Source organism: Medicago sativa, chromosome 8 (assembly GCF_051527215.1).
Source record: "Medicago sativa cultivar Bolivia chromosome 8, Bolivia_mono, whole genome shotgun sequence".
Taxonomy (NCBI): Eukaryota; Viridiplantae; Streptophyta; class Magnoliopsida; order Fabales; family Fabaceae; genus Medicago; species Medicago sativa.
Genome location: NC_140756.1, coordinates 34026402 through 34043209, shown reverse-complemented (window position 1 = coordinate 34043209; position 16808 = coordinate 34026402). Strand labels below are relative to the sequence as shown.

At 38.2% G+C, this 16808-nt stretch overlaps 2 pseudogenes across 1 annotated transcript; one reads left to right on the top strand and one right to left on the bottom strand.

The window, feature by feature from the left end:
- Positions 1-7424: 7424 nt before the first annotated feature.
- On the top strand, positions 7425-8259 carry LOC146898656 (secreted RxLR effector protein 161 pseudogene; annotated as a pseudogene).
- LOC146898655 (F-box protein At5g51380-like) lies at positions 8256-10040 on the bottom strand (annotated as a pseudogene). Its single transcript, XR_015023166.1, has 2 exons — positions 9349-10040; positions 8256-9030 (listed from the first exon to the last, which is right to left on the bottom strand). The product of XR_015023166.1 is annotated as an F-box protein At5g51380-like (transcript).
- Between the last annotated feature and the right edge of the window lie 6768 nt (positions 10041-16808).

Sequence of the window (16808 nt, the reverse complement as noted above, 5' to 3'; positions counted from 1 at the left end):
CTTCACCATCATAGCAGACATATGTAAACTCTTCCTACTTAAGGCATCCGCAACAACATTAGCTTTACACGGATGGTAATTCAAACTATAGTCATAATCCTTCAACAATTCGAGCCACCGCCGTTGTCGCATATTCAATTCTTTCTGATCAAACAAGTACTTCAAGCTCTTGTGATCACTAAACACCTCAAATCTCGAACCATACAAGTAATGTGTCCAAATCTTACGGACAAATACGACTGCAGCTAATTCAAGGTCATGAGTAGGATAGTTTCGTTCATGAGTTCTCAACTGTCTTGATGCATAAGCAACAACTTTACCATCTTGCATAAGCACACCGCCTAAGCCCAATTTGGACGCATCACAATACACCGCAAAAGGTTCATCAGGTTTTGGCAAAATCAAAACTGGAGCCGTCGTCAAACGCTTCTTCAATTCATTGAAACTGTTCTCACAATGAACATTCCACACAAAGGTTTTACCTTTACACGTCAACTGTGTTAACGGAAGTGCTAACTTAGAAAATCCTTCTATAAATCTTCGGTAGTATCCTGCCAAACCCAAAAAGCTTCTAATCTATGTAACTGACTTAGGAGTCTCCCATTGTGATACTGCTTCAACTTTAGATGGATCGACTGCAATACCACTACCAGAAATAACATGGCCCAGAAAACTTACCTCGTTCAACCAGAATTCACACTTAGACAATTTAACATACAACATCTTCTCTTTCAGCACTTGCAAAACGATTTTCAAATGTTCTGCATGTTCTTCTTCTGTTTTAGAATAAATCAAAATATCATCGATGAACACAACCACAAAGCGATCCAAAAATGCATGGAAAATGCGATTCATATACTCCATAAACACGCCAGGCGCATTACTCACACCGAAAGGCATCACCTTATATTCATAATGACCATATCGCGTCCTAAAGGCCGTCTTCTGCATATCTTCATCTTTTACTTTAATCTGATGATAAACCGACCTTAAATCAATCTTGCTGAACACACGTGCACCTACCAGCTGGTCCATCAAATCATCAATTCTAGGAAGTGGATATCTATTCTTTATAGTTACTTTATTCAGTTGTCGATAATCAATGCACAACCTCATACTTCCATCTTTCTTCTTAACCAACAATACCGGCGCTCCCCAAGGTGAAACACTCGGTCTTATGAACTTCTTATCTAGCAAATCTTCCAACTGTTTCTTCAACTCAGCCAACTCAGAAGCTGACATACGGTAAGGTGTCATAGACACAGGCTTCGTTCCCGGAACAAGATCAATAGAAAATTCAACTTCTCTCTCCGGTGGTACATCAGGAATTTCATCAGGGAAAACTTCAGGAAAATCACACACCACTTGCAACTTATCAATCACTGCTTGATTCTCCAAAGATAACGATGCCATCAAGGAAAACATCAAGATCCCATCGCGTTCTAATTGCTTCAGCTGCTTAGTAGACAAAAATTCTGCTCCACTTTCCTCTTCAGCAGAAGAGAAACGCATCGACTTACTAAAACAATTAATGAGAACATGGTTGTACTCTAACCAGTTCATACCAAGAATTACATCCATTCCACTCAGAGGCAGACAAACTAAATCAATCTCAAAATCACGATCAAACATAGACAAAGGACATCGTAAACAAACAAGAGAAGTAGTCACCGAACCCTTAGCTGGAGTTTCGACAACCATTTCTCCACTCATATCAGACACAGCAAGATCCAACTTAGAAGCACAATCAAAAGCAACAAAACAATGTGTAGCACCAGTATCAATAATAGCAACTAAAGGAGTATTGTTAATATAACAAGTACTTCTGATCAAACGATCCTCGTTTTCAGTCTGAGTACCAGTCAAAGCAAACATTTTCCCTCTACTCTGAGTCTTCTTCGGATTCGTACACTGAGACCCAATATGACCCTCTTCTTTGCAGTTAAAACACACAATGTCCCCATGCTTACACTCTGTAAGTGTATGTCCTTTACTGCCACAACGAAAGCACCGTTTAATATCCTTAGTACAAGCATTACTCTTATGGCCTTTCTCGCCACAAGTGTAACAAACAATCTCAGCACCAGCATCCTTCTTATTTGACCTCCTCTCATCATTAGCTCTTCCTTTTCCTTTGTCAGCAGGAGCACTGTAAGGCTTTGGGCGACTTTGTTGGCCCTTACCCCTGTTCTCACTCATAATCTTATAATGAGCTTTGCTGTCATCTTCATAGATTCTGCATCTGCTCACCAAAGCAGAAAAGTCGCGAATCTGTTGGTAACCAATGGCTCGCTTAATATCAGCACGCAAACCATTCTCAAACTTGATACACTTAGAGAACTCAGCATTGTCCCCAGTGTAGTGTGGATAGAACTGAGCCATCTCCACAAACTTTGTTGCATACTCTGTCACCGACATGTTTCCTTGCTTCAGCTCAAGGAACTCGATCTCTTTTCTTCCGCGAACATCCTCAGGAAAATATCTGTTTAGGAACTCTCTCTTAAACACAGCCCAAGTAATAACTGCATCATCCTGCTCTAGGGTAGGTTGGAGGCTCACCCACTAGTCATCAGCTTCCTCAGCCAGCATATGCGTTCCAAAGCGCACCTTCTGATCATCAGTACATTGCATAACTCTGAAAATTCTTTCAACCTCCTTGAGCCACGTCTGTGCTCCATCAGGGTCGTACCTTCCTTTGAAGGTAGGAGGATGATTTCTTAGAAAGGTCTCCAACATTCTCACATCACCATTCGCACCAGCACCAGCATTTGGATGTTGTCCCACAGCTTGGGCTACAGCTTCCAAAGCAGCAGCAATCGCAACATCATTCCTTCCAGCCATTATAGTCCTCTTATAGCAAATAAGATTTGCAGCCTCCAGGTCTCTTCTCTACACAACACACAGCATTTAGAATATCATAATAGTGGTATTCCAACTGCTAAAGACACAATTCGACTCACTACTTGGCCGGACGGACCGACCTGCTCTGATACCAATTGTAACACCCCGTTTTCCCAACATAAAAATTTCATTTTCTAATCAGAGTATTTAATTCATAACGGAATGTCACACACTACTTTAACATCTCAAACAGATAATAATAATTATCCTTCAAATTCAACATCATGAAAATCTTAAAACTGTTGCAGCGGAAAATAGTTCAACATTGAAAAGTCTTGGCATGCAGGCCTTATTGGAAAATCTCATAAATTAGTTCATAAAAGAGACACGTAAGGAATAGAAGTAAAAGCAAGCCCCCATCCCATTACGTATCAGAGCACCAAGACACCAAGTGAGGAGTCCACTCACGAACGCCTCTAATCTTTATTACCTGCACATTACCCACGGTCGAGGCAACATATACGCAGAAGGGGTGAGATTTCATAATCAATACATTAAGCATATAATCCAATAAAATGCATTTAACAACTTAAACATTAATAACATATCAACAATTAACAATTAGCATATTTTTCATTTCATAACAAATACAATCATCTAATACCATTACTAATTTTCATCACAAATCATAATCAACTTAACACTCAACTTGACGACACAACTCACCTTTTACCATGCAACTCTATCAACTCAACAACAACTTGACAACACAACTCATCTTAGACCATGCAACTCTATCAACTCAACAACAACTTGACAATCTTAAACATCATGAAACTTCTTGATATGCAAATGCATGTGGTTCCAATCAACAATATAATGAGCATAATAGGCTCCTCAACGTGTGAGCACAAAGGCTGCCGGGCCTAAAGCCCCCAACTTTAATGAGCACAAAGGCTGCCGGGCCTAAAGCCCCCAACTTTAATGAGCACAACGGCTGCCGGGCCTAAAACCCCCAACTTTAATGAGTATGCAATGAACTCAAACTTCCAACAACTTAGACAACAACATGAACAACTCATACGACTCATAATCATGGACAACTTCTTACAACTTACAACTTAGACCAACATATAGAACCTCATGACATTAATAACCAACATTTAGGACAACATCTTGGATAGACTCATACAGCTTAATTCAGTAAGTGACATCAACATGGCAGCACAGAAACCACATCACAATATAACAGTATCAATGATAATCAAAAACATCTTAAACGTCTTATATAATCCGCATAATACTCATATAACAATACCACATTATGGCAAAAGAAACTACTACTATAACCCTTAATTACAATCCCTCTCATTAAGGTTATTGATTTAGGGTCTTACTATACATCTTAGGACCCCTTTAGAGACATGAAAATAGGTCAAAAATAGTCTAAGTCAACACTTCATCGTGGCACGTTGAGGTACCATCGTGGCACGTTTGGACAGCCTAAAAAAATGGTTTTGTTTCTGGAAAAATCGTGGCACGTTGGACCTCCATCGTGGCACGTTCTTAGTTCGACAGACAACATCAGATTTTCTACCTTTCACGTTTTCGTGCATAAAACCTAAACCGTTAATCCGTTTTCGTGCCGTTTTTGCCTACGCGCTCCTGACACTAAGCTCTATCATATTCTATAGAAAAATTCATGTTTAATCCACTCAAAAAAAATCGTTTTCCAAAACCCCACTTAGTCACTTATTCTCAAAAACACTTAACATCAATATTTCACATGGAAATCCCGAATTCATCTACCCAAATCCCAAAATACTGATTAGAACATTGTTATAGGATTAATCTATGAACTGTAAATCATCTATACATAGTTTTAACAACTTCTATACTATCATTAATCTATAACAACCTCAAAACCCTAATTCTTAAAGTCTCACCAAAACTTAACCTAATCATGCTAAATTCATTCTACAGAATTATACCCTTAATAATATTGAAAATTAGTCTCACCCTTACCTGATAATAGCAGAATCGCAGCCCTCCCTTGGTTCTTCTCTCTTTCTGACTTTTCTCCCTTTTTCTCCAAAAACGTACTTACTATTTTTCCTAACTTATGTCTGTCTATTTATCTCTCCTTTTTACTCTTCTCACTACTAATTGCTCATCTCACAACACAGCCCAATTTTTAATATTTTTATTTTATTTCTCATATCTTATTTTATTTAATAATAAAATAAGTCATAACAACATAACAACTTCACCACAACAAAATACTCCACATAATTCAGTTATAAATCATATAACCCACTTAACTTCATGAATCATAAAATTCACACATATCAATCATGAAAATCACGTAAATCATATATATAAATATTTTTTTAAATAATCGAATAATTAAGACGGGCGTTACAATAAAACCATCTTCAAAGATTTAAAGCCAACTCATATCTCAAAAAACAGAATTGGCAACGATGTCTATATCCTGCAAAAGGAAAAGGAACCATCGTAATTTCAACGAGTTCAGGTATAAAAATAATCTCAGATGTTCTTTATGTACCTGATATTGATCAAAATCTGCTAAGTGTTGGTCAATTATTAGAAAAAGGGTTTAAAGTATCTTTCGAAAATCAACTTTGTCTCATCTTTGACTTCACTGGTCGGGAGATTCTTAGGGTCAAAATGAGAGGTAAAAGCTTCTCATTTGATCCAATTGAGGAGGAGCAGACCGCTTATTTCACTCAAGTCAGTCCCACTGAACTTTGGCACAAGTGACTCGGTCACTGTCATATTCAAAGAATGTTGAACTTGAAGAAGAAAGACATGTCAAGAGGTCTACCGGTACTTTCTGATCATTTGCCAAACTGCAATGCTTGCCAGTTTGGTAAACAAAACAGAATTCCGTTTCCCAAAATTGTTTGGAGAACCACTAAAAAGCTTCAACTCATTCACACAGATGTTGCAGGACCTCAAAGAACTCCATCATTACAAGGTAGCCTATACTTTATTCTTTTCATAGACGACTTTACAAGAATGTGTTGGATTTATTTCTTGAAATTCAAGCATGAAGTGGCTGGAGTATTTTTAAAGTTAAAGAAGATGGTGGAAACTCAAAGTGGCTCCAAGATTCAATTTCTAAGGTCTGATAATGGCAAGGAGTATACATCAGCACAATTTAATTTATTTTGCGAATAAGCTGGAATTGAACATCAACTGACAGCTCCTTACACTCCCGAACAAAATGGAGTTAGTGAAAGGAGAAATAGATCAGTAATGGATATGGCTAGATGTATGTTGCATGAGAAGGAATTGCCTAAACAATTTTGGGCAGAAGCGGCAAACACGACGGTCTTTCTTCAAAATCGACTTCCAACCAGGGCTTTACAAGATAAAACTCCTTTTGAAGCATGGTATGAGTATAAGCCTTCACTAACCTTTCTTAAAGTGTTTGGTTGTGTTTGTTTTGCACATGTTCAAAAGGTTAAGCGTGACAAACTTGACAAAAAAGCACTTCCGGGCATTTTTGTGGGGTACAGTTCAGTTTCAAAGGCTTACAAAGTGTATCATCCTCAAACCGAAACACTGACTATAACTAGAGATGTACATTTCAACGAAGACCAGCAATGGGACCGGAAGAATCTACCGAAAACATCTGGATCTCTAAGCATTATTGAAGATATTCATCCTGAAAAGCAAACAACCGAGTTGTGTCTGAATGAATTAGAAGATGATCCCTCTATTAGAGGCACAAGGCTGCTGTCAGACATATTTCAAAGATGTAATGTAGCAATATGTGAGCCTTCTTGCTGCGAGGAAGCACGAAAAGATCCAAAATGGAAAAATGCAATGGAGGAGGAGATGTCAATGATACAAAAAAAAACAAAACATGGGAGCTGGTCGAAAAGCCTCAAGATAGAAAAGTTATTGGAGTTAAATGGGTTTTCAGAACAAAGCTCAATGTTGATGGCTCAATCAATAAATATAAGGCCAGACTCGTAGTTAAAGGGTATGCACAAATTTTTGGTGTTGATTATTCCGACACTTTTGCACCTGTATCCAGATTAGACACAATTAGATTGGTGTTAGCAGTTGCTGCTCAAAGGGGCTGGAAAGTATTCCAGTTAGATGTCAAATCAGCTTTTTTGAATGGAGTTTTACAAGAAGAGATATATGTGGAGCAGCCCGAGGGATTTGTGATGCAAGGTGAAGAAGATAAAGTCTATCTATTGAAAAAAGCCCTTTATGGGTTAAAACAAGCACCAAGGGCTTGGTACAGCAGGATAAATGATCACTTAATGAGTATAGGCTTTGTGAAACGTTTATTTGAGTCCACTCTTTACGTGAAACATACAAGAAATAATATTCTCATAGTTTCTCTCTATGTTGATGATCTTTTAGTGACTGGAGATGATACAAGGTTGGTTGAGCAATTCAAACAAGAAATGATGCAAGCATTTGAAATGACAGATCTTGGTCTTATGACATATTTTCTTGAAATTGAGATCTAACAAAGTGACAATGAAGTGTTCATCTGCCAAAAAAAATATGCAAAGGAAATATTGAGAAAATTTCAGATGGAGGAGTGTAAGGCAGTTAGCACACCAATGAACCAAATGGAGAAGTTGAGCAAGGAAGATGGTGCTGATAAAGTTGACGAAGGATACTACAGGAGTCTGATCGGATGTTTAATGTATCTCACTGCAACAAGACCGGACATTTTATTTGCTGTAAGTCTCCTCTCTCGCTTTATGCATTGTGCTAGTGAAATACATTGAGTAGCAGCAAGAAGAATATTGAGATATGTTAAAGGCACGGTTGATTATGGTGTCAAATATGAGAGTTGTCAAAATTTCAAGCTGTGTGGATTCTCTGATAGTGACTGGGCTGGATCTATTGATGACATGAAGAGCACTTCAGGATATTGTTTCAGTATAGGCTCTGGAGTTTTTTCATGGTGCACAAAGAAGCAGGAAACAGTAGCACAGTCCACTGCAGAAGCTGAGTTCATAGCAGCAACAGCAGCCGTAAATCAAGTTTTGTGGTTAAAGAAGATTTTATGTGATTTGCATCTTCAACAAAATCATAAAATAGAAGTTTTTATTGACAATCAGGCAGCAATTGCAATTTCAAAGGATCCAGTGTGTCATGGGAAGACTAAACATTTTAACATCAAGCTCTACTTCTTAAGAGAGATGCAGCAAAATGGAGAAATGACTTTGGTTTATTGCAAGTCAGAGGATTAATTAGCAGATATGTTTACAAAGCCACTTCCTGTCAGCAAGTTTGAGTTTTTAAGGCAAAAAGTTGGAATTTGCAGATCCTAAAGCAAGAAGGAGTGTTAATTATTGCTTTTGGACTGCATTACGTGGCTGATTTATCTTTATTCTCTATTGTTTCAGTTTTTTTTTTATTTTAGTCAATAAGTGGTACCTACACTTTAGGAGAAAGCAATTGTTGTTATCCCACGTTCCTAGTTTAGTGGTGATGCAGTTGTGTTTTGTTTTGGTTTGTGAAACACTATTAAGTGTATTGTTTTAGTGAAATTAATGGAATCAATCTCCCATTCCATTTCAACGTATTCTTCCCTGTCTATCATATTATTTTTCATTTATACCAAATAACCAACAAAAACAACCGCTTAAATTGATCTCCCTCAGTTGTGTGCAGTTTTTCAACACATGCTTCACTCCCTTCTTTGTGATATCTGTACAAGATTCTAGTAATAGTTGCAAAAGCCCACAACAACTCTTTGAGATCACATGGAGTTCCTTATCATCAACTCTTGTATGTGACAAGTTCAACACCTCCAATTTAGGAACTTCAAAGTTCATTCCATATATTTTCATTCCTAAACAGTAGCTGAAGTTCAAATCTCTAATCTTGCATCTCCTTAAAACTTGACAAATACCTTCGTCATATATGTCATAGCAAGACCTCAAATCAAGCAGTTGCAAATTGGGGAAAATGGAAGCAAACATTTTGATGCTTTCATCACTTAGCAATTTATTGAAAGCCAAATAGAGATATTTTAATTGAGGTCTTACAACAAAATCTACCAAAGGATTAGAATTGTCTACACTCATTTCCCCAATAGACATGCTTTCCATTTTTATCTCATAAAGTGAAGGACAATTACTAACTAGTCGAAACAAGCTTGATTCGTTGAGCATCCGACAGTAACTAATGTTTACAGACACCAAATTACTAAGAAATGAAGACAACTCTACAACATTTTGATTATTCAAAAAATCAGCTCTCTGAAGATTCAAATGTTGGATACATTGACACCTAGATAACAAAGAAAAGATTCCAGAATAACTATAGTTAGTGCAATTTTGGAGGTTAAGCCTTCTCAAAGAAATACCTTCAATTGCAATATAGGAGAGCAACGTATCTGAGATACGTAAAAACGACAAATCAAGATAAGTTAACCCCTTCAAACTCACCGGCAAGTCAGTAAAGTGTGAACTGATGTTGTCTTGGCTTCCATTTGACCACCGGCCAACAGATAGAGACCTCAAAGATGGTCTCTCATGGATGGCAGAAGCAATGCCATCACAAGTCAAGAATGGCTTAACATCACAACCTCTTCGAGAAACTCACAATTCTTACACAAGTGAAAAAAGTAATGAGTCATTTATAGGGCAATGACCAGATAAATTAATCTTGCGGAGCTTAGAAAGCGTCGTAGACACAGAATTTACTACATCAGTAATGCGAATTCCCTTAGGATTACTAAGATCAAGTTCTTCGAGAAAAGGGAAATAATCAGAGATAAGAGCAAGGTCACTGTTATTGAGAGAATCAATGTTGGAACATGTGAGAGATGTTAAAGTTTTCATATATCTATCCAAAGCATCGAATCTAATTGCAGGAATGGTGGATTGGTTGGAGATTTTGAGCGATATAAGGCTCAAGGGGAAAGTGGAGATTTGGCAGAGAATCGTGTTGAGATCACCGTGTTTGGAGAAGTGTGTAAAGTCAAGAGAGGTAAGATTTGGGAACCTTTGAAAGAGACGAGGGAACGAAGGGAGTTTTGTATCGCAGATAGTGAGAGAGAATCGGATGTTGTTGGTGATGGAAAGGAAGTGTTTGGAGACTAGGGAAAGAGACTCCAAATCTGTGTCAAGGAATTGGATGATACACTCCCAACAGTCATTAGGTAAATATAAATCTGCTGCTGCAACCATTGTTGTTTGATGTGAAGAATTGAGGGAGTCTATCTTCTTTTTCATATTGTCAACAATGAGAGAGAATCGAAGACGGTCAATGATGGAGAGGAACTGTCTGGATACAAGGGAGAGAGAATTCAACAAGTCTCTATTGTTGTCGCCGTCATTGATGATGAGTTTGAAGACATATTCGCAACAAGGACTAAAGGATATGCTGCTGGTGCTGCTGGTGCAACCATTGTTGGTTTTGTTTTAGATTTGAGAGAGTTTGTTCTTCTCTTCCTTCTCATACTGAGGACAACCGCAAAGGATATGGTTGTCGCCATAACAAGGACTAAAGGAACTAACCTGCTTTTCATACTGGTGTTTTTGTGGAAGAAAGCGATTGTTTTTCTTGTGAATGATAATTGTGAAAGAATGAAGGTATTTTAGGGTTAGGTCAGTTTCTATGTACAAAGGAAATTCAGGGTTAGAACTCTATATTGACTAAATTAAAGTCGGTCCCTTATTTTATAAAATATTTAGGATTTTTCACCCCGCTCAATTTGGACTATTTTGTTATTGGTTGAGATCATAGTAATTTGGCAATGAAGTCGTTGTGTTTGTTGAGATTATTATTATCATCTAACCCTCACTTAGAATTTATCAATGCACCATAAAATGTTCTTTCACCTAAACACGTTTGTAGGTTACATTTTCGTCACTATGGTCGGTTACCCCTTTTGCAGTGCAGATGGATTGTCGTTATACTCTTGATGGTCATGATATGGAGGCTAGATAGGAAAACATATCATATCCTATTCAAATCTTCCGTTTTACACACCAAACGAATGAGATAAATACCTTTGCTTAATCCTATCATGTCAATTCTTTGTATTTTCTATCCTAAGTATAGGCTAGCTTGAAAATATTCTTCCCCTTTGCGTACATAATTATGGATCAACTTCATGACATGTAGGTTTTATCGGTCTTTTGTCTCGTTGATCTACTCATTTTTATCAGACCCGCTCTTTGGCATGAGCAAAGTGCTCTACGGAGCTAGACCTCTAATTTATGGGGGCCTCAAATATTTGTAAGGATAAGGGTATAATTGTTGGGGTATAAGATATAAAAAATAACACTTTTACTTACGATAAAATTTGTCACTAAATGTAATTTTTTTCGTAAGTAAATGTCTATTTGTCTGTAGATAAAAATCATGTTTGAATCAATGCTCATATATTTAACTAAAACTTAATTATTTATAACTGTAAGTTGTGTTGAATTTTTTTTTTTTAACGAAAATTGTCAAGATTACAATTGGGCCTCTAATTTGTCAGAAACGGCCTTAGTGACTCTTCATTGTTACTGATATCACTAATAACAATTCTTGCAAAAGTTTCCAGACAAATTATAAAATGAACTATCTTTATATGTGATCCACTATAGACCAATATTTAAAAGGCATTTTTTTTATGAAAAGGAAAGAAATAAACAAGACAAAGAAACTAAGACAAACAATTCCTAGAAACCCCAGAAATGTCCGCCAACAGGATAAGGTTCAATTGAGCAGGTGGAGAAGTCCACATTTTCAAAGTGTCCACACTATTCGCACCAAACTTTGCCAACCAATCAGCACACTCATTGCCTTCTCTGAAGGTGTGGTTGAAGGTCACCGACCAAGGGAGGGAGATTAGCTTTCTAATGAGAGAAAGTAACATTCCATAAGGATGGAAATCATGTTGATTCTCCTTAGAGATCAAGTTCAAAGCCGTCTTAGAGTCAGATTCCATAATAATAGTCCGGTAACCAAGATCCCAAGCCAAAAGGCCTCTCCAAATAGCTGAGAGTTCAGGTAGCAAATTAGAAGCTCTACCACATGATCCGGGAAAACCATGTAACCAAACTCCAATATCATTTCTTAAAAGGCCTCCAAAACCCGCATTACCTACCTCGATTACCAAAAGAAGAATCATCCACATGACGGTTCTCATATTGATCAAGTGCACGCACCATGGAAGAGTGATAGGAGCATATGCAATTGATTGAAGCCCATTAATCTTTTTTCACGTTTTGAAATATCTCCTTATTTCTGTTCTTCCAAATCTCCCATCATATCACAATAAAAAGAGACCATGTCTTTTTAGTAGCATGATGTTTGAACCAAAATCCTGCCAAGGCCGGTCCCAAGCCCGGGTAAAATGGAGAGGGTTGTGTTAGGCCTCGACAGCCAACGTAAAACTTTGTCGAATCTCTATGACATGGACCAAATACGAAATAGTGTGAATGCTAGGTCGTTGCCCGGAAGCAACGCGATGTATGGCTCGAGTACAGTGTCAAATGAGCATGGGCCGCTGCATCGCCGCCTGGATGTAGTGAAAAATAAGCAAGGGTTCCCACATCTTCGTGAACGGGTGCGGGTAAAGAAGCTAGTTCATGAGAGTAGGATTCGTTTTGGAACTTGGAATATAGGTACTCTTACGGGTAATTCTATGGAAGTAGTAGACACTATGACTAGGAGGAGGATTAACTTTATGTGCCTACAAGAAACTAAGTGGGTGGGGAAAAAGGCGAGAGAATTAGATAGTTCAGGATTTAAGCTTTGGTACACGGGCGAAGTTAGATCGAGAAATGGGGTAGGCATCATTGTGGATAAGGAGTGGAAGAAAGATATTGTGGATGTTAAAAGGATAGGAGATCGGATTATAGCCTTAAAGTGTGTAGTGGAACAAGACACCTTTAACGTAATTAGCGCTTATGCACCTCAGGTAGGACTAGAAGAACACCTTAAAGTAAAGTTTTGGGAGGAGCTAGAAGGATTAATTCAGGATATTCCATTAGGAGAAAAGATTTTTCTAGGAGGGGATTTGAATGGGCATGTAGGGAGGGTTTCGAGAGGTTTCGAGGGCGTGCATGGGGGGTATGGTCTCGGGGAGGTAAATGCGGAGGGAAATTCCATCTTAGATTTTTCATCGGCTTTTGATCTTACAATAGCAAATACGTGTTTTAGGAAAAGAGAGGAGCATCTCATCACTTACAAGAGTGGGGCCTCTTGTTCTCAGATCGATTTCTTTCTCATTAGGAAAACAGACAGGAAGATCTGTTTAGACTGTAAAGTCATACCGGGAGAGGGCTTAACTACCCAACATAGAGTAATGGTGATGGATGTAAGGGTTAAGAGGAGGGCAAAGAGAAGAGACCGTAGCGGGGCTCCGCGAATCAAGTGGTGGCATTTAAAGGGTGACAAACAAAGGATATTCCAACACAAGATATTAGAGGGAGGTTTCAGGCAACCACATGGAAGCGCTAATGATATGTGGGAGAGGATGGCTCATGAGATTAAGAAGGTGGCAAAAGAGACATTGGGAGAATCTAGAGGTTTTGGACCTAGGGGTAAAGAATCTTGGTGGTGGAATGACAGTGTTCAGAGTAAAGTTCGGATCAAGAGAGATTGTTTTAGAGATTGGTCTAAGTGTAAAAATGCCGAAACTTGGGATAAATATAAGATAGCTAGGAAAGAGGCTAAGAAGGCGGTGAGCGAAGCGAGAACTCAAGCATTTGAAGGATTATACCAATCTTTAGGTACCAAGGAGGGGGAGAAATCTATATACAAGCTTGCGAAGGGACGAGAACGAAAGACAAGAGACCTGGACCAAGTGCAGTGTATTAAGGATGAAGAGGGTATAGTTTTGGTGCAAGAGAGAGATATTAAGGATAGATGGAAGAAGTATTTCCACAACTTATTTAACGAAGGATATGAGATCTTACCAGACTCTAACAGGTTAGACATCAGAGAGGAGGACCGAAACTATAACTATTATCGTCGGATTCAGGAGCACGAGGTGAAAGAAGCGTTGAAAAGGATGAGTAATGGCAAGGCAGTTGGGCCGGACAACATACCTATCGAAGTGTGGAAAAGTCTTGGCGATAGAGGAATTGGGTGGCTCACAAAACTTTTCAACGAGATTATGAGGACGAAGAAAATGCCGGACGAGTGGAGAAGAAGCACCTTAATTCCAATCTATAAGAACAAGGGGGATATACAAGATTGCGCGAATTATAGGGGAATTAAGCTAATGAGTCATACCATGAAGTTATGGGAAAGGGTAATTGAGCGAAGACTAAGAAAAGAGACTCACGTTACGGATAACCAATTTGGTTTTATGCCTGGGAGGTCGACTATGGAAGCGATCTACTTACTTCGACGCGTGATGGAGCGATATCGGACGGATAAAAAAGACTTGCACTTAGTTTTCATTGATTTGGAGAAGGCGTATGATAGAGTACCTAGAGAGATTTTGTGGAAAGCCCTGGAGAAGAAAGGGGTGAGGATTGCCTATATTAGAGCTATCCAGGATATGTATGAGGGGGCTTCGACTAGTGTGAGGACGCAGGATGGGGATACCGGAGATTTTCCCATAGCAATAGGACTGCACCAAGGGTCAACCCTAAGTCCTTATCTTTTTACTTTAGTTTTGGATGTACTGACGGAACACATCCAAGAGTTAGCACCGAGATGTATGCTTTTTGCAGATGATGTAGTCTTGCTTGGTGAGTCGAGGGAGGAGTTAAACGGGAGGCTAGAGACTTGGAGGCAAGCCTTAGAAGCGTACGGTTTCCGCCTGAGTAGAAACAAGACGGAATATATGGAATGTAACTTCAGTAAAAGGAGAAGTGGGTCTACCTTAGAGGTGAAAGTTGGAGATCATATCATACCCCAAGTTACACGGTTTAGATATCTTGGGTCCATAGTACAAAATGACGGAGAAATAGAAGCTGATGTACATCATCGTATTCAAGCTGGGTGGTTGAAATGGAGAAGAGCCTCAGGTGTTTTGTGCGATAAGAAAGTACCACTTAAGCTGAAAGGAAAGTTCTATCGGACAGCAGTCAGACCGGCAATGTTGTATGGTACGGAGTGTTGGGCGGTTAAGAGCCAACACGAGAGTAAAGTAAGCGTAGCGGAGATGAGGATGTTGCGTTGGATGAGTGGTAAGACTAGACATGATAGGATTAGGAATGACATCATTAGAGAGAGAGTGGGGGTAGCACCTATAGTAGAAAAGTTGGTAGAAAATAGGCTTAGATGGTTTGGACATGTAGAGAGAAGACCCGTAGACGCCGTGGTAAGAAGAGTAGATCAAATGGAGGAGAGTCAGGTTAAAAGAGGTAGAGGAAGACCTAAGAAAACTATTAGAGAAACCATTAGAAAAGATTTAGAGGTCAATGAGTTGGATCCAAATATGGTCTTTGATAGAACATTATGGCGGCATTTGATCCATGTAGCCGACCCCACTTAGTGGGATAAGGCGTTGTTGTTGTTGTTGTTGTTGATGTTTGAACCAAAATTGGCAATTATCCATGGAAACATCATTCAGCCAAATTCAGTAGAAAGACCTCCAGATGGACATAGCCTTAGAGCAGTCATGAAGCATGTGCAATTCATTTTCAATACCAGCACTACACCTCAGACAAGCAGTATTAATGGTAAGATGTCTCGAGCTTCTGAAAGAATTTGTGGGAAGACTACCATGCATCACCAACCAAGAGAAGTGTCGTAGGTGTTCAGAAATAGGTATTTAAAAGGCATTAAATTTCAATGATTGATGTAGTGACTCAATTAATTGATACACATTCGATTTAAACACTGCAAAATAAATAGGATGAGAAGGATCATGTGTGTTCACTTATGAAGAGTACTCCCGCCAAAAAATCAGTGTGATGCACGGATAAAACCCGCCATAGGAATAAAATGGATAGCTTAACTACTACATACAATAAAATACATAGATATTTGGCTAAATTGCATTTTTGGTCCCTTAACTATTTAGGTAGTATCACATTGCAAATTCGCAACAAGCAAGAACATGGATGTTTTGTTAAGTAGAATCGTCTCTCATGCTTGTTTTGCAATTGTTTTCCATTTATTATTTAGCCTCTTTGGTGTTGAAAGCAAAGCCATGTATACATTTCCATGGTCAAAAAGGCGAATTACTGAAGCTTACAAATTTACTGCTGGTTTTGGGTTACTTAATCGTGTGATTTTTTTATAAGCACTTAATAATGTGATTAATTTCTACTTGGCCGATTAGCTTCTATTGGGACGATATCTTGTTCATATGTTGTTCTATAATCTAGGTTAAATTTGGAGATTATAAATTAAATTTTAGAGAGCCAGAGAAAACATCTTTTGCTTTGGCCATTTTTCATATTTTCTAAATTTTCTTTTGGTGGAACCCATCAATGGAAGGTTAAGTCATTTGATCAATCCAGCAGTTGGAGAACTCTATATAAGGATCTTGAGGATTGGACTCTGTTTATTTTTTGTTGACTCTATATTTTCATCTCAATCTTTAATCTCATTTTGTTATATCTTTTGATGCTTAATCAAATCAATTTTAATTTTATTTCTTAAAGTTCACCAATCGACTCTAAGGTTATTCGAAATGATTTAAGCACATGCTTTAGTTTATTCCAAATAGAGATTGATATGATATATAACTAATGCTTAATTATAGGTTTGATTGTTAGAATAGTTGTGGTTTCGTGACGCTTGTTCCATAACCAGTAGGGATTCTTACGAGTTTAATGGTTTTGTGACCTCCTACGAAACCTAAATTGACTATGTCCTAGGGGCCTCTGGCTATCATCAGTAGACACGTGAAAGAAGATTACCAAAAAAGTTGATATTCTTTTTTTCTAGCAAATACGATTGTGATGCTTTTTGGACAAGAGGTAATATTAAGTGAATTAATTAGTAGAAAGAACATACCATATTTTATGTTAGTAACAGATGTTAAAGATAAT